The sequence below is a fragment of the Pelobates fuscus genome, chromosome 4 (genome assembly GCF_036172605.1).
Source record: "Pelobates fuscus isolate aPelFus1 chromosome 4, aPelFus1.pri, whole genome shotgun sequence".
Taxonomy (NCBI): Eukaryota; Metazoa; Chordata; class Amphibia; order Anura; family Pelobatidae; genus Pelobates; species Pelobates fuscus.
Window position 1 is genome coordinate 335,780,646 of NC_086320.1, and position 21,357 is coordinate 335,802,002.

The window sequence follows — 21,357 nt, forward strand, 5'->3', positions numbered from 1 at the left end:
CCTCAGCATCACCACCCCAACCACCCTCAGCCTCACTATCCCCCACACCACCCTCAGCCTCACTCCCACCACCCTCAGCCTCACTACCCCCACACCACCCTCAGTCTCACCCCCACCACCCTCAGCCTCACTACCCTCCACACCACCCTCAGCCTCACTACCCCCCACACCACACTGAGCTTCACTACCCCCCACACACCCTCAACCTCACCCCCCACCACACTCAACATCACCTCCACCACCCTCAGCCTCACCACCACCCTCAGCCTCACCACCCCCACACCACCCTCAACCTCACCCCCCACCACCCTCAACATCACCCCCCACCACCCTCAGCCTCACCACCACCCTCAGCCTCACCACCCCCACACCACCCTCAGCCTCACTACCCCCCACAGCACCCTCAGCCTCACCCCACCACATCACCCTCAGCATCACCACCCCCAACCACCCTCAGCCCCACTACCCCCACACCACCCTCAGCATCACCACCCCAACCACCCTCAGCCTCACTATCCCCCACACCACCCTCAGCCTCACTCCCACCACCCTCAGCCTCACTACCCCCACACCACCCTCAGTCTCACCCCCACCACCCTCAGCCTCACTACCCGCACACCACCCTCAGCATCACCACCCCCCAAACCACCATCAGCCTCACCACCCCCACACCACCCTCAGCCTCACCACCCCAAACCACCCTCAGCATCACCACCCCCAACTACCCTCAGCCTCACTACCCTCCACCACCCTCAGCATCACCACCCCCAACCACCCTCAGCCTCACTACCCCCCACACCACCCTCAGCATCACCACCCCCAACCACCCTCACCCTCACTACCCCCACACCACCCTCAACATCACCCCCCACACCAACCCCCACCACCCTCAACCTCACCTCCCACCACCCTCAGCATCACCCCCACCACCCTCAGCCTCACCACCACCCTCAGCCTCACCACCACCACCACCCTCAGCATCACCTCACCACCCCCCACCACCCTCAGCATCACCCCCACCACCCTCAGCCTCACCACCCTCAGCCTCACCATCCCCCACCACCCTCACCACCCTCAGCATCAACCCCCCCTCACCATCAACCCCCTCACCATCAACCCCCCTCCTACTCACATCACCTTCCTCCTTCTCACATCACCCCCCTCCTTCTCACATCACTACCCTCCTTCTCACATCACCCCCTCCTTCTCACATCACCCCCCTCACTCTCACATTACCCCCCTTCACTCTCACATTACCATCACCCTTCTTACATTACCCCCCACACCATCACCTCCCTGTCACCATCACCCCCTCTCACCATCACCTGCCTCTCCTTCTCATCATCACCCCCCCATACACACAACACACTTCAAGCAGCTACCCCATACACATAGGGTCTCAGACAAAAATGCAAACATGCCCACAGAGACATACATTCACACACAAGGATACTCTGTCAGACACACTCTCAGGCACATACACAGGTAAACTGTGCATCAATGTGTATATGTGACACTTTTTTGTTAGTGGGGCCTCATGTTTGAGTTTCGCCTAAGGCCTCATAAAGTCTAGAGCCGCCTCTGATCCCTAAATATTGGAAACAGGCAAACCCCCCTACCCTAAGGGAATGGATACACAAGGTGGAACAGATAAAACAAATGGAAGAACTTACATACGCCTTTTCAAAAAACAACCAGATATTTTGTTCAACAATGGAAAAATTGATTAATTTCATGGGAGACAGGAGGGGGGATAACGTAAATGCACACCCAGTTGATCAAAAGAGAGGGAACGGGAATATACCCATACACACACACACACGCAGAGAGAGAATGCTAAATCAAACAAATGTATGACTCAAACAAATGCATGACCTCAAATGTATAAGCTCAAGACTATATGTAATGGACAATCATTTTCCTGAGACTGAAACTGCACCAACTAATTCATTGTTTGTTTAAACTGTAGATGTGTAACGTTGTAATGACCGAAATACTGAATGCCAAAGACCAACAGATTATTTTTAAATGTTTTACTTATTAATGCAAAATATGATTGCACTTTGGACGCATTGATAACAGAAGTGCCCAACAGGGGATTTAAACTTGGGGTCCTTCTGCATCCTAAGCCTAAGTTCCTGCCTCTGAGCCACTTCTGAACTTTGGTTCCAACTTTGTTTTCCTGGCATTGCCTGCAGCACTAGGGGGCTGGACATCACCAGTGGCTTCTACCTGTCCATCCAAGTTAACCTGAGGCAGTTCACTCATTAGCTGGGCATAAAACACTGCCCATCCCTGAGAACATTGTCAGTTTGTTGTTTCTTGTATCCTGTTTCCTAAGATTGACTTGGCTTGTGACCCTTTCTGTTTGGATTATTAGTTATTGCCTGTTCGATGCCTGCCCTGACTTTGTGAACCGTGGCTGACTAGATTTGCCCTTGTCTGTTTCTACCTACCCAGTTACTGTTCCTGCTCAGCCCCCATGCACAGATTCATAGTCCTTGTGGTTTCTAACCTTATCACCTTGGACTGTGTATATCTGCAAGGCTGAGCACAAATCTCTGCCTACCGGACTCCACCTCAGGTAAGATCCCTGATACTGGTAATCTTTGCAGATCCTTCGTGGGAGGCTTCAAGAGGGGACATAGGGAAATCTATTTCATAACAGGCTTTCAAAGGCATCTGCACTATGACTGTGTTATTGTTATTAATACAGTTTTAATGTGATATGTTAGTTTCGCCTATATATGGAATGTTAGAACTTGAAAATATATGCTTGATCTAGTTTCAGTTTATTTTAAGTTGTGTATTTGTCTTGTGTGATACTTCTTAAGGTGATCGGTATCGGTTTTAATTCTAGCACCAGTTATGTCCTTTTTGTCAGGATTACTAGTTGACCCAGCACGCAGAAATAGTATCACACCTAGGACTAAGGATAACGTCTCACCGGACCTTAGAATGGCCGGACTTAACGTACCCAAGAATAGTCAAAATACTTGCTGAGGTCAGGGATACAGAATGAGACACAATGATGAGGAAAAGCTAAAAGTCATGGATACCAGAAATCAGGGAAGTCAAAAAGAAGCCAAAGTCAAAAACCAGAATAATACTATCAGGAACACACTCTCGGATAACCAGCAAAGGGAAACCACGACAGAGCACTAATCAAAAGGCAATTTAGGTTTAAATAACTCTCCTAAAGCTGTAATTGGCTTATGCGGCCTCTGACCCCAAAACATGCGTGCACGTCTATGACGTGACGTCGCACGCACATAAGCGCCATCTTTAATGTGGGCAAAAGCTATTTCTCCTTCAAAACTGGAACTGCAGAGGCCGGCGTCTCCAGGAACACTGAACATGCTGGAGACCGGGACGGAAGGAGGTCTGCCACGAGCAGGGTAAGTATGTATTGAGTTTCCCTGCGGCCACGCCGACAGAATCCCACGGCACTGTTACCCTTTTGTTTCATTCAAAACAATAATATATCTTGCTAAAACAAAAAATACCATATAAATATACCATATATAATGCCATAAACATACACATATACTACAAGCCTTGCTCAATAAATTAAAGGGACACTGTAGGCATCCAGACCACTTCAGCTCATTGAAGTGGTCTAGGTGCCAACCCTGCAAGTGTCTACCAGACACCCTGCAAGTCTACCAGACAGCCACTAGACGACTTTTGGCCATCTAAACAACACTGGACGTCCTCACGCTATGCATGAGGACCTCCAATGTCGCCGCAATCCCCACAGGGGATCATATTTCCTATGAGAAATATTTTTAGGTAAGAATGAATGGATTTCCTTGTAAACGAAACAAGCTAAACAAACATCAATATGCAAATACAAATGTATAGCAGTACACTATAACAAATGTTTGGTTTTCTCAAACAGGATTAAGAAGAAGTAATATTGACTAATGTCAAAATGTAGCTATCCAACACAGACAGGTACACATGGGGACAATACATCAATAGGCTCAATGAAAGAACAAGTCATAATATATTTCCACTGAGTTTTAAAGAGCAATTCAGTAGGTTGCAACATTATTGTATCACTTTAAAAAAATGTCAATAAATGTGTTACCTACAGAAATGAAGGAGGTATTTTGGAGATAGGGAACTAAATTTACTATACTCAGAAATTTCAAATCCATCCTAATTGATCAGAATAAGACGGCAACATCAAGCCAGAATAGCTAAACTGGAAAACGTTTCCCGAATCAGCTATAATTCCACCATAGCTCTTTCAGCCTAATTTGCACCATTTGGATTTGAATTTGCTGCAAATTCAATTTTAAATAAAATAAATTTTATTTATTTATTGAGGGAGTTTACTGGCGGAGTTGGGGTGTTATTTGTAGAACAAGGGATTTCCAGGTACCAACTCAACCACGGACTCTCTGCCTAGGAGTTGATTTGTACTTTCCAGGTTTATAGAATAAGGAGAAACTGCTTCTTAATATTATTTGTCTTTATTACTGTATGATAGTATATCGAAGGCAAAATTATTGGCAAAATGGAGACAGATTCACAGATGGTATAGCAGAGTAAGAGAGGATGTAACTAAATGCAACAAAATGTAACAAACTGGAGTAGGACAACTGGATTTATAGAGCTATGTCAAAATTGTAGTGGGGACAATGGATTAAAGCAGCTGCTTCAAAATTTTGCTGACATGTTCTGCTCCAAATTAAATTAGAATGTTTGGTATAGTTTTGTAAATACTCAAATGGCAATTATGGGTCAAATTTCGAGATTTTCACAGAATTTAGAAATTTGCATGCCATAACATGCATTATCCTGTAAGTGTTTATTAAACGATTTGGTTTGGGTAAGTTGAATAAGAAATACAACTGCATAAGGAGTTTAAATAATTAACATTTTTTTAGTTTGGTTTATAAAAATTGGTTATGAATATCTGGGTGGAGAGAAATGGTGTTCTTAAGTACGTGTCATTGCTTATAATGTTAAAACTACTTTGGAAGCATGTCTTACAAAGAAGAAAAGTGTGTTAGTATTTTAAAAATGTATTGACAGTGATACATACCGTGTATATCACAAAACAAGTGCTCCCCAATCACTTATAAATAAATCACAGATTAATAAACATAAACAATGGTGCACCAAGTGTAAAATTTAAGCTATACTCAATCTGATGATCAGTATATTATTTATCCAACAAATTTGATAACTTTCCAGAATCAGAATAGATCAGAGAGCTGTAGTGGTTATTGTGCCTGGATTGTTTCTTTAAATAATCTACCAGTGCCGCTCCCGAGATTAGGTTCTGGATCCGCCCCTGAACAGGACATGCACGAATACAAGAGAAATCTCAACCATTGTCCTTCTTTGTCAAACATACTAAAATAAATATATAACACCACAATGATCCTTCTATACAAACCTGCCAATTTTACCAGATCTGCATTCAGGATGGGGTGAAAGGAACTTGGCAGAGGAGTCGGTGTGTCAGCAAAGCATTTAACATCACTGGTACAGACTCATAACTAAGGCACGTCACCCTACAATGCACTCCTTTTAGGATAACAGACTACCTGGCAAGGTGGCCAATCAGGGCTTTGTATCTCAGGACTAATGAAGAGGTTGCATATGGACTAAAACTAAAGTGTCTCATAATTCCTGTGCTTGTGATTCAGAGGCTTGCATGCCTCTTTATCCTAGTCTTCCTGAAATTGTGTGACAGATGCTTTATATGACTGCTTAAATGCTGTGTGCCAAATGATAAAATATATTTCAGGGTTATTTTCTAATGAAAGAATTGCTGCGAAATTCATAGTGAATTTCAGATTTAAGGCCAAAGTAGCCAATCTGACAGCAAATCTAACTTTGAGAATGTTCCCAATTAGCCTGTTTTGGCCTTAAGCCAGATCAAGCCCTTACCAACAGTGGGAGAGTCAAATCCAGTTGGAAGGCATCCAGCTGAACCTGTAGATAACTTTCTTACCCCGAGCAAGAAAACGCGCAGCCGCGGCCTCAAGGCCTACTGCGTAGGCAGACCACTCAGCTCTGACTGGGGACCCCAAGCGTGAAGTGCCCTTGGCCTGACCGACCTGCTACCAGACCCTCACACTGTGTAAGGTATGGGGCAAAGGTCTCATAAACCGCCACCAAGCACCCCTGCAACGTGACATAGGCCAGATGCTGCAAACACCAGTGACAGCTCCGGCTCAGGCCCAGCAGTCAGATGGAGGGGACTCAACCCGCAACCCTGCTCTGCCTAAAATTGAGAGAGCTACTTCACACAGGGCAGATGAAGCGGTCCCTGCTACTAAGGGGGACATACAAGATATGCTACCTCCAACAAATGTAGGAAGCGGACCTGGCAGTGCTTAAAATGGAGGTACAAGCAGTGACAGCGCGCACCCAAACTACAGAGGAGGACATGCTGGACTTAAATCAAGGCCTGACTGCACTTGGCGAAAGGGTGCAACAGCTGCAATCAACGCAAGCCACTATTTTTAAACAAGTCAACCTACTAGATGACAGGGGCAGAAGAAAGAACATTTCGATTAGAGAAGTTCAAGAGTCTGTGCCCCTAGAGGAACTGCCAAACTTCATTAGAAGCCTGGTGTCCACCCTCCTGCCAACAAAACAGACAAAACACTTTTTCCTTTGATAGGGTCTACAGAATCGCCAAATCGATGCAAGCTCCCGCAACAGCACCACGCAACATCATCCTGCAGTGTCAAACCCTATCCAACAAAATGGGCCTGCTAGCCGCTCTTAAAGGAAAGACACCACACGAATTTGAGTCAAGCCATATTTCTTTCTTTAAGGACTCAAGTAGATCCACCATGCTTTGGCGCAAAGGAATGCAGCCCGTCACCAAACTTCTCCAAACAGCAGGACTAACTTACTGATGGTCGACTCCCAGATCACTGTTGGTCGTCAAGGTGGGGATAATATACAAGGCTTCAGACCCCACAACCTATCTCAAAGTAAGCAATAAACCAGTTCACATAAAACATAGTTTTTTCTAGGTTACTCAAACGTTTTAGTTTTTCTTCTGTTGGATTAGGATGACTTTTGTTGGATTAGGATGGCTAAGGCTTTTGTTTTATGCTCTGGTGATATAACCCCCCTCCCTTACTGCCCCAGAGTCACAGGGAATAGTAAGCAATGAAGCATTACACTAGGTAACTCACGTCCTGCCAATACCAGACAAAATCACCCTAATGGGCTGCCACTACAGGCAGAGTACTGCTAAGGCAACATTTTATAAGCTCCAATTATCACTTCAATTCACATACATGTCCTCCCGCTAGCTAATCAGATTAACACTCCTGCCTAGCTCTACACCTTTGTTTTCATTATGTCTCTTTAATATAGAACTTTTTCTGTTAGTACGACCATTATTTTATTATATTATATGTTGTTTTGTTTTCCTTTCTTTTTTCATTTGCTCCACTGCAGCACAGGTATATGTGTTTTTTTTTTTTCCAATTCTTTATTTTTGTTGTGCAGGAGAGTACAAAGCGCAATTATACGCCACAACAGCGTACATACAAATTAAAACATAGATAGATTAAACAGTGGCTTGGAAGATTTTGCACAATTTTTTTTTAAGTATAACTAGCTTGAGGCGTCATGTAAAATCAACAGGTTTTTAACGTATGATAAAAAACTAGGAGATAGAATTCGCTTGCCGTGTTTTTACACCACATATACATAGTAGATTAAACAAGCTATTTACGACATTTCACAGGTTGGTTTGGTATAACCTACGTGTTTAGTCATGAGGCATGCGTCTCTGAACAACTACGCTTGTTCTAAGTGGTGTGCGTTTCCTTGTACGTAGATTTAAAACATAGAAAAATCAATCGTGTGTCAGATCGCTTATCATTAAATAATAGCATTCTTGTAAGTATGTGACATGGCGGATCTAATAAATTTCTAGTAGTATTCGTGGAAACAAGGTTAAGTACATTGCAAGGAGCGTAGTTGCTAACCAGCCCTTCTAGGAGTCTGCACAGTTAAATTAAACAGAATAAACACAGTTTCCAACTTGCTTAAATGCGAGCTGGTCTGGGCATAGGCATTCTGAGCATGTCTACGGCTGACTATGATCCCATGCGCTAGCACACAAGAAAAACTGAGCATAGGTAAAAACTGCCAGCAGTCAGATATGGAGTTCGGTTGAGAAGGTATAGAGAGATAAAACGGGTAATATTGGGCACTTAGCCTTGCAAGAAACCACAGTCCCGGTAGGTTCAGCCGATGCCTTGTTGGGGCTGGTTGTGTTCGCTCTGCATCTTTTGTATCAGCTCGTGGTGTCTCCCCTGTGCGAGGGGGCGCTGAGTTCCTGGTGCCTTTGGAGGAGCGTTTGCTGGTGGGGTATATGGTAAGCGGTCAGCATGGGTGAGTTTGCAAAAGGTCAGCACAAAGTCCCGCTGTGAAGGTCTCACTGGTGGCACTTCTCTCCCAATTGTCCATGCTTTCTCTTCTTTGGGCTGTGTGGGGGACCTCCGTCTGTGTGTCCAGCTGGTGTGGTGCTGTGCCGTCTCCCGGTCAGTGTTGTGGCCGTCACTGTGGATTCTCGCATGTGGAGCAACGCTCTGCTTGCTGAGAGTTGGTGGAGCCGCTGAAGTGCGAGCAGATCGTGCTCGTCGGTGTGTCACCTTCCGGGGCATGAGGGTGTGAGTGCTGGCCCTCCGTGCAGGCTTGTGGGTTCTGCTTTGTCGAGGGACTGCTGTGGAGGTACGGGGGGGGATTCCCACCTATTTGGCGTCGTGTCGCCGGGCGGATCCATGCCGTTACTATTGTTATCGCCCTCTTGAAGGCCTGTCTCTGGGTGTGGAGCTTGGTCCACAGATTAGCACATAGCCGGTAATAGAACTCTCTTGTGCACTTGGGGGGTTTGCTGAGTGTGCGGTCCTTTATAGGCTGTGTCTGTGCCGCCATCTTGTTTGTGCCTGGGCTGCTTCGGCTCGCTTGAGATCTTGTCTCCTGTGCTGGTCGTGGCTTGGGGTTGCTGGTGTGGACCGGGATAACCCCCACCGGTCCAAAGGGGGGGGGGAGGCCCAATACTTCGGGTGCTGCAGCGTTAGGTGAGCAGGGAGAGCGGCCGTCTCTTTCCCGCTCTGCATGAGGTAGGCCTCAAACCTCCGGTCCGGTTTTCCAGTAGGCATTTGAACAGGCGATGTGTCCCCCGGTACCCCTGCCTCCATATATCAAGGTGAGGGTGGGTGGGATTCTGAAACAGGCGATTTTCCCACTGTTTTCTGCCAAAAATCGGGTTCAGGCTCGGGAGCTCACAGAAAGCATGTCTGTTCAGCTTCCCGGTCAGGCCCCGCCCCCAGGTATATGTGTTTTATCTGACTCAAGCGTGATTACTTAATTGCCTGATAACACTGTGCTGAAAGGTATGCACTAATGCAACCCAGGTCCCCTTAGACTCATGTGCTACTTATCACAATAGGTGGCTTAAAAGTGCCCAATGCCACTATCGAATACCCATCACCGCTAGCCCCGCCTCCCCTGGCGTTTTGTAGCACTCTATCGTTATATGTAGCCCTTTAATTTACTGTTTTTACTCTGGCCAACTCGTTATAACTGCCCAGCCCACTTTATATAAAAATGTACAAGGTTTATTCCTGCCAAGTCTCAATATTGACATGTTGATTGTTATGTCTCTTCCATAAGCTGTTGTGGCAACTCCAACTGTGTTTGTACTTATGATATTGCACTGTAAAAAAATTAAAAATTATTATACTTTTTTGTTTTGTTTTTAATTTCCCTGTGAATTTTCTGTAAATTCTCACTTTAGCGAATACTCCGGTCTTCTATATTTGAAATCATTATATATCTTTCCCCCTCTACTGGCTACTTGATCTACTTGAACCAAATGGCACAACATGCACCTGCTACATATTATGTATAGATTTTGCAGTACACTGATTGGCCAATTTTTGCAACATTTTGGTTCATTCGTAAAACAAGTGCATGGACAAAATTCCAAACTGAAATGGCAGCTCGACGAAACCCGAATGACCCTAAACCATTTTTTTTATTAAAGATATCTTGGTTTGGATGAATCAAAAATTCTGCTTTGCACTGGTCTAGGTGTTCAATATGTAACCTATAAATATATATAGTTTTTGTTTTACTGCTCCTCCTTTTTCCCCCTCAATAGATCACTTGTCATTTGATCTGTGAATAAAGTCAACATTTAGTTGCTGTCCCCCAGCTATTAATCATCCTTATTCCTATCAATCATCTCTTTTCTGGCCACGGCTGCCATCAGAAATTTTAGGGCCCCTGACACAGCTCAAGATCTGGGCCCCCTGGAGCGCCTGAGTCTGTGGACTGATGATGCAGACCCTCACATAGGCCTGGGGCTGGAGGAGAGCCCTGCTCTGGCACGAATCCGCAGTTACTCACCTGGACTTCCCTAGCCGCACCTCAAGTCATCCGCTTGTGGGGGACGGGCTGATAATGGCACCGGGCCTGCTTTCTAAGAGCAAATGTGATGATAGTGGATGCCGTGTAATTAGCAATACCTGAAATGCGACCCGTTGTTACTAGTGTTCTTTCTACTATTGCTCTCTCCATCTACTCTTTTTACTCACTTTAGATGCAATATTGTAATAATGCATATAGCTGAAGTGGAAAACTCATGCCAGTAACTATTTACTACTTTACTACTTAATTGCATAAGATTTTGATATAGCTAGTGAGTGTTTTCTTTCTGTTACTGCTGCTTTACTCATACATACCTTGCTGTTTATTTTTTATTCTAATAATGATTCACTAAGGAGTTTATTCTCTTATGTCTATCAAAAATGTTGTAGCCCTGGTTTTATCCATGATAAGTTAAGCTATACAAGTACACACCTGTTTTAACTCCTACCTGCTTGTATTGTATCTCAATTTCGCCCCCCCCCCCCCAAAAAAAGAGATTGACAAAAAGAAAATGTCACATTGTGGCTATTTCAGCTGCTGCTCGTTCTGAGTATACTCTTGCGACCCATTTTTTTGCTCTCCATAAGTTTAAAGGGTAATCCAGACATGGACCCCTTGCTCGCGGTGCCTAGGGAGATATCAGCTATGCCTCACTGATGATGCCTAACAAGGCTGAAACGATTGTCTGGGGTTGCTGTGTCTCTCGTGCAGATGGAACTTGCTGGCATTTTGGATCTGGACTGCCTGTATGGGTGGGACCAGTCTGATATGTTTCAGAGATCTTCTCTCTGTAATGGCACAAGATGAGCAAAAAACAGCTAGAGATCTGAGCAGGGACCCACCGAAGGGCAGGCTATTTCAGCTGCTGCCCGTTCTCAGTATACTCTTGCAACCCATTTTTTTGTGGACTTTCTAGTTTGTTTTGGATCTGAAATTTTTTTATTTGAAATTTGCAACTTTTTTCCCATATGTGGGAATTCCCCTGGTGGGAATGTCAGGGAGTTAATAACATAAAAATCCAAGTGCTTGGTCTTGTTAACTCTATTTTCAAGGAGATAAAAGAAATTAGCCCTCAACTTTTCTTTTTTAATATTGGTTTTCCTTCGCAAGATAAATCTCAAAAATATCATGGCATAATATTATGGAGCAAATAGACTATCAGCACAGGATGGAATCAAACCCCTTCTTTGGTCAAACTATGGTTACCCTGGACAAATAGACATTATATAAGACAACAAAGATTGTGATCCCTTTTGAAGCCCCATGTTGAGTCTCAGGAATTGAATTTATTTTTATTATAATTTTTTTGTATTTATTTATGTTTATCAATGTAACAGCTATACTATGGAAATCTTTGGTATGAGTTTTTTTTTTTTTTTTTATAATTCTTTATTTTATTTGTGCATGGAGAATCACATATAGCATGTCATGCCACAACAGCCTGAGCATGCGGAGTCAAACAAAGATTTGCGTTAATTAGGCAGTGGATAAAACTGTGCACATTTTTTAAGGTTATGATCGCTTGACACACATGTACATAAACAAGCTTACTATGAATAGAATGAACATAAGCAGTATGTCAAAATAAGATTTATAATTTTAAACTAAAAGTTATAATAAGTAGCACGTATGTTGATTATAAGCTGTTGCGTTAAACTCAATAACACCAATATTGAGCTTGTAACGTAAACAGGTTTGGTTAACTATGCAGCTATGGTGCTATAAAGTAGGTCATGTAACTGTGGCTAAGACATAGATTAATATTTTAAAAGGCTATCTATTGCTTATGGTGTATGGTTATACAGCTGAGATATTTAACAAAACATATACGCTTTTATGCTTTAATGTTTTTATGCCGCTGCAGTCTTGATTCTGTGTCCCTGTTCAGTGACTTGTCTTGGCCTGCAGCCATATCCCAGAGTCAGAAATTTAGCCGATGCCCTTGCTAGGCTTCTGTATGACATACGTGTATTGTCCATTGCGGTGAGCCATGTCCCGATTATTGCCTTTGTGAGCCCCTCTTTTGGTGCCCTTAGGCCTGGTGCCTTTACGCTGGAAGTCGGCTCTGATTGCACCTTGTGGGGTGTGCAGCCGCACAGACCCTTTTGCTGCAGCATTGACGGTACTGAGTTGGGTTCTGTTGCGCTGGTTTTGAATGCCCGCACGTGGAGCTTGTGTGGTAATCCCAGGTTTGTGTGTAAGCAGGTAGGAACGTGCGTTGGATAGACATGGCACCCTTTCCCGCCTGAAGGACTGCTGGAACCTGCGTTGCCGGACCGCCGCTTTGGAGACTCTGGGTAGGCATCTGTAGTGGCTGCGTCGTGCCGCCGGTCTGATCCATGAGGCCACTATTGTTTCCGCCTGGCGGTAGGTTGATCCTCGGCTGTGCAGTGTGTCCCATAGCCTTTTGCAGAGCCAGTCAAGGTTTTCTTGTTGCGGTGTAAACGGCTTGGAGTGGGTGCTCCGTTCTTGAGGTCTGCGCCAGGCGGCCATTTTGGTAGAGCTTTGGTGGCCTGAAGACCCTGCATGCTGTAGAGCTAGCTTGTCCGCTTTTCGGTCTGATCGATTGGTCCAGTGGGGACCGGGATATCCCCCACCGGTCCAAAGGGGGGAGGGGGGGTAGGCCGCTGTGCTGTCGCTTGAGGGTCCCGGCGCTGGGGGGAGCGGCCGTCTTCCCCCAGCCCCAGTAGGCCGGCGTCTGCTCGTCTCGGTGTCCAGGCTCCGCCCCCTGGTATGAGTTTTTTAATAATGGTTGGTATTAACCCCTTAAGGACAGACGACGGATATATTCCGTCATGATTCCCTTTTATTCCAGAAGTTGTGTCATTAAGGGGTTAAACAAATATAGTATGATTGTAAGATATACCGTATATACAAATCTGATGGTTTTCACTGAATATTGTATTCTATATAGAAACATTCGGTATTTAATGCTATATAATACCTCTATTGTTATATATATATATATATATATATTTTGGTTCTCTCTTTTTTTTCTTTAAGTCAATGCTATAATTTGAATAAATAAAAGTTGATGTTCTAATGTTAACAAATTTATGGTATACTATAATAATACCTCAGAAATGTAAATCCATACTGTTTATAGCCTAAACAAAAAATGTGCTTGTTCTAACATGTACCTGTATGTCTAATTGTTTTAATGCGCTGGAGGATTGCCTTTGGGGTACCCTCACACGCGAATATTATAAACTTACACACAACAAAAATAAAGAAATATAGAGGAAATGTGCAACTTTTCCTACAGAACTGTTTAATAAAGTGATATAAACATGGTTCGCCTCTGTTCCTATTTTTTTTAAATACTCCTTGAAGAAAAAAAATGTAGCAATATATTACATAGATGACTTTTTTTATTTTGTTATACCTGGCATACAGGGATGTCGTTCTAGCAATAATCTTTTTACACATAATTGCCAAAAGTAATTGTATCACATCAGCACCACTTTTGTCACAGCAACAGTTTTATACATAACCCCTATGAGAGTGTCTAGAAATAGTGAATTTTTGGATTTTATTTTTCCAAAGAAAAATCGGTACAGGAGATGTGTATTCATGGCTGCCAAGTTCCATATGTCACTTGTTCTGTGAGTTTTTCACTGTTACTTCTTGTTGCTACTGGAGAAAATGAGTAATCATTTTTTTTAATGAAAAATATAGCTGTGGGGACACTCCCATGCCACGTTACAGAACATTGTATCTTCTAAGGTAGTTCTCTGCTAAATTGACTGGCATGTGTTCTTCAGAAGGGGAAAAAAAAAAATTAACACATTCTTTAGTTACATATTGACCTTAATCAAACATCCACTTTCTGAGAAACTGTAAATGTCCCACCTTGTTATTAACCCATTCAATACAGTTTATCTGTGTATTAATATACATCTGCACTAAAAGTTAATAGTACTGTACAATCCTTTAAATAGCTAAACGTTACCTTTAAGTTGGGCTTTTATGTTTCTAGAGTACCTAAGTATTTTATAACAATATTTTAGTAGCAAATACATTGTAATGACTTTCTATAGGTAACCGGCTTTACCTGACTCACAGAGAAACTCATGTATAATGAATCACCAAAAGTGAGATCCAAATATAGATCAATTATGATTGCCAATGAAACGCCTTATTCCTAATTTGTGGCTTACCAGTTTTGGTGGAAGGTGGGATCTTTTCCCCCTGTCAGTCCAGTTGGCTCCCTGGTGGCTGTGATGCCAAGAACAGACCTCTCTAAATCAGTGTTAATTTTAGTAGACTAAAACTAAAACAATTCAGATTACTAAAATACGATTAAAACTAAAATGGCTTTTTAGTCAAAAGACTATGACTAAAACTAAATGGAAATTTTGTTTTAGTCAGTCTGCCAAAATTAATACTGGACAGAGTGACTGTGGAAGGGGCAAAAGAGACAGATCGGGGCTTGGGAGAGAGACACCTAAAAAGGCTGAGAGGACACAAAATAAAAAAGAGGGGCTAGGGAAGAGGCAAAAGAGACAGGCTTTATTTAAACCCATTAGATTTTAGTCGTGTTGACAAAAATCTTCAGTAGATTTAGTTGACTAAAAAAAGTTGACTAAAATCTACTGGAGATTTAGTAGACTGAAACAATTTAGATGGCTAAAATGCCTTAAAGGACCACTATAGGCACCCAGACCACTTCAGCTTAATGAAGTGGTCTGGGTGCCTGGTCCAGCTAGGGTTAACCCATTTTTTTTTTAAACATAGCAGTTTCAGAGAAACTGCTATGTTTATAAATGGGTTAATCCAGCCCTCAAATCCTCTAGTGGCTGTCTCAGTGACAGCCGCTAGAGGCGCTTGCGTGATTCTCACTGTGAAAATCACAGTGAGAGCACGCAAGCGTCCATAGGAAAGCATTGATAATGCTTTCCTATGAGACCGGCTGAATGCGCGCGCAGCTCTTGCCGCGCGTGCGCATTCAGCTGAATGGGAGGAGAGGAGGAGGATCGGAGGAGAAGAGCTCCCCGCCCGGCGCTGGAGAAAGGTAAGTTTTAACCCCTTTCCTCTCCCCAGAGCCCGGATATTTTGGATTTGTGCTGCCCTAGGCACGACTAAATTCAGACACCCCCAAAATCTAAATTTGACCCCCCAATTCGTGTCAAGGCTTCTTTTTTGACACATGCCCTCATTGATACATGCACTGATATACACTCACTGACAGATACACAGTCATTGACACACACTGTTTAACCAACACACACTTTCACTGACAGACACACACTGACACACCCACTCACTGACAGGCACACACTCTCAGATACCCATAATTATATACACACACTGACACACCCATTCTCACTGAAATACACACACACTTTCACTCACTCACAGACACACACTGACAGCTACACTCACTCACTCACTGTAAGGTGGACAGCCCCAGAACACAAGTCAAGCAACGCATTTGTCTGGGAGCTTGGGGTGGCATTTTTTGGTGCCCCCCCCTGAAAGTGCCGCCCTTGTTTGCCTTGTGGTAAATACATCCCTGAATGCCGGATAAACAAGGCTAGATCCACAAGTACATTGCTCAGTGGCAGAAACGCAGGCTTAGGATGCAGAAGGACCCAAGTTCAAATCCCCTGTCTTGACCATGCCTGACTGTCAAGATGGCACGGTGAGAACTGTGACAATAACACTGTTCTACAACCTTTTAGCACCCGGGGATTGGCGAAAAGAGGATAAATATTTTGTGGACCGGCGTCAGGGATGGTATGTGGGTATGGGGGCAGTGTGTATGTATAGGGGAGAATGATTGTAGGGTTGGAGGGTAGATTAATAAATATATATATTTTTTAATCAAAAGAAAAATAGTAATTTTGATATCCCCCCTCCTTGCTTACCTTTGCCTGGGAGGGGGAACATTTACTGCAATCCCTGGTGGTCCAGTGTTGAAGCCCTGGTGGTCCCAGTGGTGAGGGTGAACTCTAGCAGTCTCAGGAGCTGCTAGATTTCACTCTCGCGAGATTCGGAGTGTTGCCGTGGAATTAATCCTTTCCTATGGGAATGCCTAATGTGTGTGCGACGTTCACTGAACATGTGCATTAGGTTCCCCCTCGGTGCTGACGTTGTAGGAGATGGAGCCAGCTCTGAGGACCTTGGTGCTGTAATAAGGTGAGTGTATAAATGATTTTAACCCTTTAGTTTACCAGTGGAGGAGGGACGTAGGGGAGGGAGGGGGTTGGGGGAGGAGCAACACTTGACTGTTAGGAATACAGCTTTGTCTTTGTATTGTATATTTTATTTGAAAACCTGTTTTTTTTTTGTTTTTATTTCCTCTACACAAAGGTGTTGAAAATTAGAGAAAGTTTTAGCAAATTCAACAGCTAGACCTGTGACACTTAGTTCCATTAATGTTTCTAAGTAATATTGGCACTTAATGTAGATGGTGTTTTAAACAACTATAACATTAGTTGGAATGTTCTAGTCAAGAGGAGAAAGACAACAAATCTGGTACCTAAATGAATGAAATGGCATAATCCCATGCACCAAATTCAGTTTAATTTACCTATCTACATTGGGGGCAGCAATCTGGAAAAAGAGGGTGCTTTACTTGTAAAAGGAGCATGTCAACAATATGTTTATTATGATAATTATTACATATAGGCCATGACATATCAGCCAATTACATGTGTCAACACTTTAACATCTCCTGATAAGACTTTTATCAGTTTGGATCAATTTAATAACCGCCGTTGAAGGAAGTGCACTTTTATTTAAAGCGGGGTTGGCTAGGAACTTAAAAGAGCACAGGTAGGAGCAACGGTGACTATGAAGCCTTCCTTTTGTATTATTTAAATTACTTCTCCCCCATAGTTATCTGACAAACCCTGTTTTTTTTTTTTCTTTTTTTTTTATTTAAACCCCCTATCTGATGCCCATGGGTGGGGGCACGGGTTTGACTGCTAGAACTTCGGCTGGCATTAGATCCAGCCAATAAAATATCAGCTGAATCCAGTCAGTAATTTTCGACGGAATCTGTTGGCGCTACATAAATGGCAATAATAATAATAATAATAATAATAATAATAATCAAGACCATAGAACCAACATACTGCAGTACGTATTCAGTTTACTTTGGTGACATAAATATATAGCGGTAAGTAATTTACAGACACATTGAAATTGGCAGATACAAGAGATGAATGGTATATAAAACATCCAAATGTTTAAATTTCACACAAATAAAATACATTTTCACTGGCATGCTGATGCACCAATTAATTCACTCAGTGCCAATCGTATGAACCACAGAACACATGAAATATATTAATGGAGTGTTGGGTGCAGAGGGTCTGGAGCAAAGATAGGGCCCTTGTATGCGCACCTTGGTTTGATTGCAATTGAGGCTGGAGCATCAATTTCAATAGCCCCTATGTTAACTTGGCCCTGATAAAGCCCTCCCATACCTAACTTTATACTCTGGGAAACATTTCCACTGCCATGGCTCCATTATGAAATTGACTTGAATATGATGGCCTCATCCTGCCACAAAGTAAAAAAAGCATCCAAGAAGAAATGTTTATTGCTTCATTTTAATTTTCAGGAAGGGGAAGGAGAGAGAGGTCTCTAATGTCACTCAAAATAATACACAGATTAGTGGAGGTTTCTACGTACTTTGCTAATCCTTGTATTTTACAAAATCTTTATTTAACAGGAAGCACTGCATTTGGGAATTATGTTATAATACAGACATTATTTTGAAAATTTTGTTGCAGTTTTTAAGAGGCTGGGTTGCTTTAATTACCATTAGTGTCTTTTAGGGGCGTTGTTAGGTTTCACAAACATTTTGTTTTTATGTCATAGTTTTTCCTCGCTATCCTTGAACATTCTGCTGCTGATGCTCTCCAGCATCTCAATGAAAATGCATATGTTGCACAGTCGGGTAAAATCTAGTTGCCGTTACCTAACAGAGGGAAGTGTAGAAAAGTTATGTTCCCCAACATATCAGCCGAAATTCACCTGGGTAAAACTTCCCCTAATTAGCCTGAAAGAGTGCTATATTACTCCTCTATTTTTTTAAGATAAGCAGTTGTGTTGACAAGCGTCTGCCTGATAAAAAAATAAAAAAATTAAAAGAAAACACTAATACACTCCACCATCCACCAACTGTAGACATCCGGTACTTTTTTTTTTTGTCAATCTTTCTTTTATTGAGACATTAAGAATACAGGGTACAGAATAAAGAGGGGAGAATGCATTTTTGTACAGAGTGGGAGCAAGATAACAGCAAGATAAGCATCTCCTATGAGCGTCGGTCTCATTTTATGTTAATAGAGTGAAGCACATTGATAATAACAGGTTAAACGGTCAGTAATGAAAGTAATGCTTTGTCGTAGCTACAGATTTACTACAGCGTAACTGTCGTGTGGTGTGTGTTTGTAGTAGCTTTTCAACCCAGTATAGATATGGTGGTTAGGTACATAGGGCTAAACTGTGAGCCAGCATGGCGCGTCCCTGGGCTTAGTGGGCTTGTCATTTACTGGCTATGTTCTAAGGGTCAGTGTACGAGTGTGAAACAAATTAATGTGAGCATGTAACATTGCACTCCCCGCCTATACTCGTGGTGTTCCGATTTCCGGCCCATGACCGTTAGGATAGGCCAGGTCTGTAGTGCCGTCTGTGCCGGTGCCGCGGGTCGGTCCATGGCTTCGTGCCCGATCATCCGATAAAACAAGTAGTAGGTGTATGCACAAAGCATGGGCTATGGTCACACTGATGCTTATGAAAGTAAACCATTCACTCCTGTCAGGCTATATCTTCGTGTCTAAATACTTAACCATGCATTTGCAATTTGGGAGGAGGAGATGAGATAGACATGGTGAAGGTTAAACATTTTCTATAAATGTCTCGTGAAGCACATAGGCAAGCTAGTAATCAAAGCTAAATCATAACGGTCACCGCAGAATAAGACAGGAGATAATCTGCGAGATCTGCATAGCAATACAATATATTATTATTTCAGGGCATCACTTTCTGATATCTATACAGCAAGCTGATGACATTAAAACACCCCAATGCCCCACCAACAGATGCTAAGTCCCAATATCCCTGGCTGTGGATTGAGGCAGGTATCTGTATGCTCAGTGTGGCCCTTGGTGGTGTGCTCAGTCTCTGGTGTTCAGTATCCACACCTTGAAGGTTGAGGGCTTGTCTGCCGGGCCTGGTGAGTTGGTGTTGTCGCTTGTGCCTGCGTGCTGCCCCTCCGCCTTCTTTGCTGTGTGCAGGGACCATGGAGATTAGGTCTAGCATGTACCGATGTGGTGTGGTCCTGTGTCCCCGTCGGTCAGGCTTTCATGGGCAGGTGCGTGGGGTCTGCCCTAGATTTGTGGGGATTGCATTCCTCGGGGGGGCGGAAGGTGACAGGCTCCCTGATGCGAGCTAGCAGGGTTGTAGATACCGCCTTTGTAGATGCGGCCTGTGGCTTGCGCTGTGGTTTAGCAGCCTACCTTGGGAGCTCCTCTACGGGCGGAACTGCAGGGTGTGGGCCGGGATCACCCCCACCGGCCCAGAGGGGGGGGAACGGGGCCCTGTCCGCCACTCTGAGGGAGTCCGTCTGGATACCGTCGGGCAGGATAGCGGGGCAGCGGCCGTCCACCCCACTCACCGCCTGAGTAGGCCTCATCCCTTGGGGACGACGTGTATCTCTCCGAGGGACTGAAACAGGTACTGCGAGCCTCTCCGAGGGTCCAGTGCTTCCCCATGTGCCGGCCCACCGCATTTGGTCGTCCAGTAGGACCGAGTATTCCATTTTTCTGGCTTAAAAGGCATAAAATTGTCCGAGCCACTGGGCCATGCGACCAGCCAGCATGGCGGTCAGACCCCGCCCCCGACATCCGGTACTTTAGCCCCCAACATTCCCCCTTCATCAACCCTTATGGTGTCTTTAAAAATATCTACATGCATAGTATTTGCAGTGCTGTGCAAGGAAAAGAAAGGACTTCTTCTTTCAAAAATGTATGGATCAGCTAATTACATTTTTTTTTTTGTAAAATGATTCCCGATTAAAAAGTACAACTTTTGAATGTTGGCATTAAAGTCACTGTTGTTATAACCACGCTTTCCTGTAGTAGCATTAAAAGCACTGGTGTTGTAGATAGGCTGGTAGTGAGGTAGGTAATGTGTGAGTTTATCAAAGAAGGGAAAGATATTTTAAGATTAGAATTTTAGTCACTTTAACCCCTTAACCCCTTAAGGACCAAACTTCTGGAATAAAAGGGAGTCATGCCATGTCACACATGTCATGTGTCCTTAAGGGGTTAAGGACCAAACTTCTGGAATAAAAGGGAATCGTGACATGTCACACATGTCATGTGTCCTTAAGGGGTTAAAGGAGCAATTCAAGCACCATAGCCACTACCCGGTGCCCTCGACCCACTATTGTAAGTAGTCCAACTGTTTTAGAATGGTTTGACTTTTTTCTCTCTGGGGGAGACTCCCCTCCACCACAAGACCGTTATTTTAGCTATTATTATTAAATACCTGATGTCTCTCTATTTTACAAGAAATACATTTTATAATGAAAATAACGAACATTCTTGGGAATTACCGGGTACATCTTATTCTTCAATAAACCCCCCCTCCACAAAACTGAGGACAATAGTAATATCCAAGCTATATGTAATAATTAACAGATCACAAGCCAAAATTAGGAGCTTAGTTTACAGGATTTACATAGAAATTAGAGCAAGGAGGCAGATATAGTCTATTAAGTATCCATTTATATCCATTCAGGAGTTTCCAGTAAGGATCTGCAGCAAAGATATGATTGTATTTAGAATGAACAGCACAAGCAATCTCCAAACACATACAACACCACAGGGAGCATCCACGCATACACACAGCACACTTTAACGGTCCTGTTCCACAGTTGTTCTCTGGTATCCCACTATGGAGGAC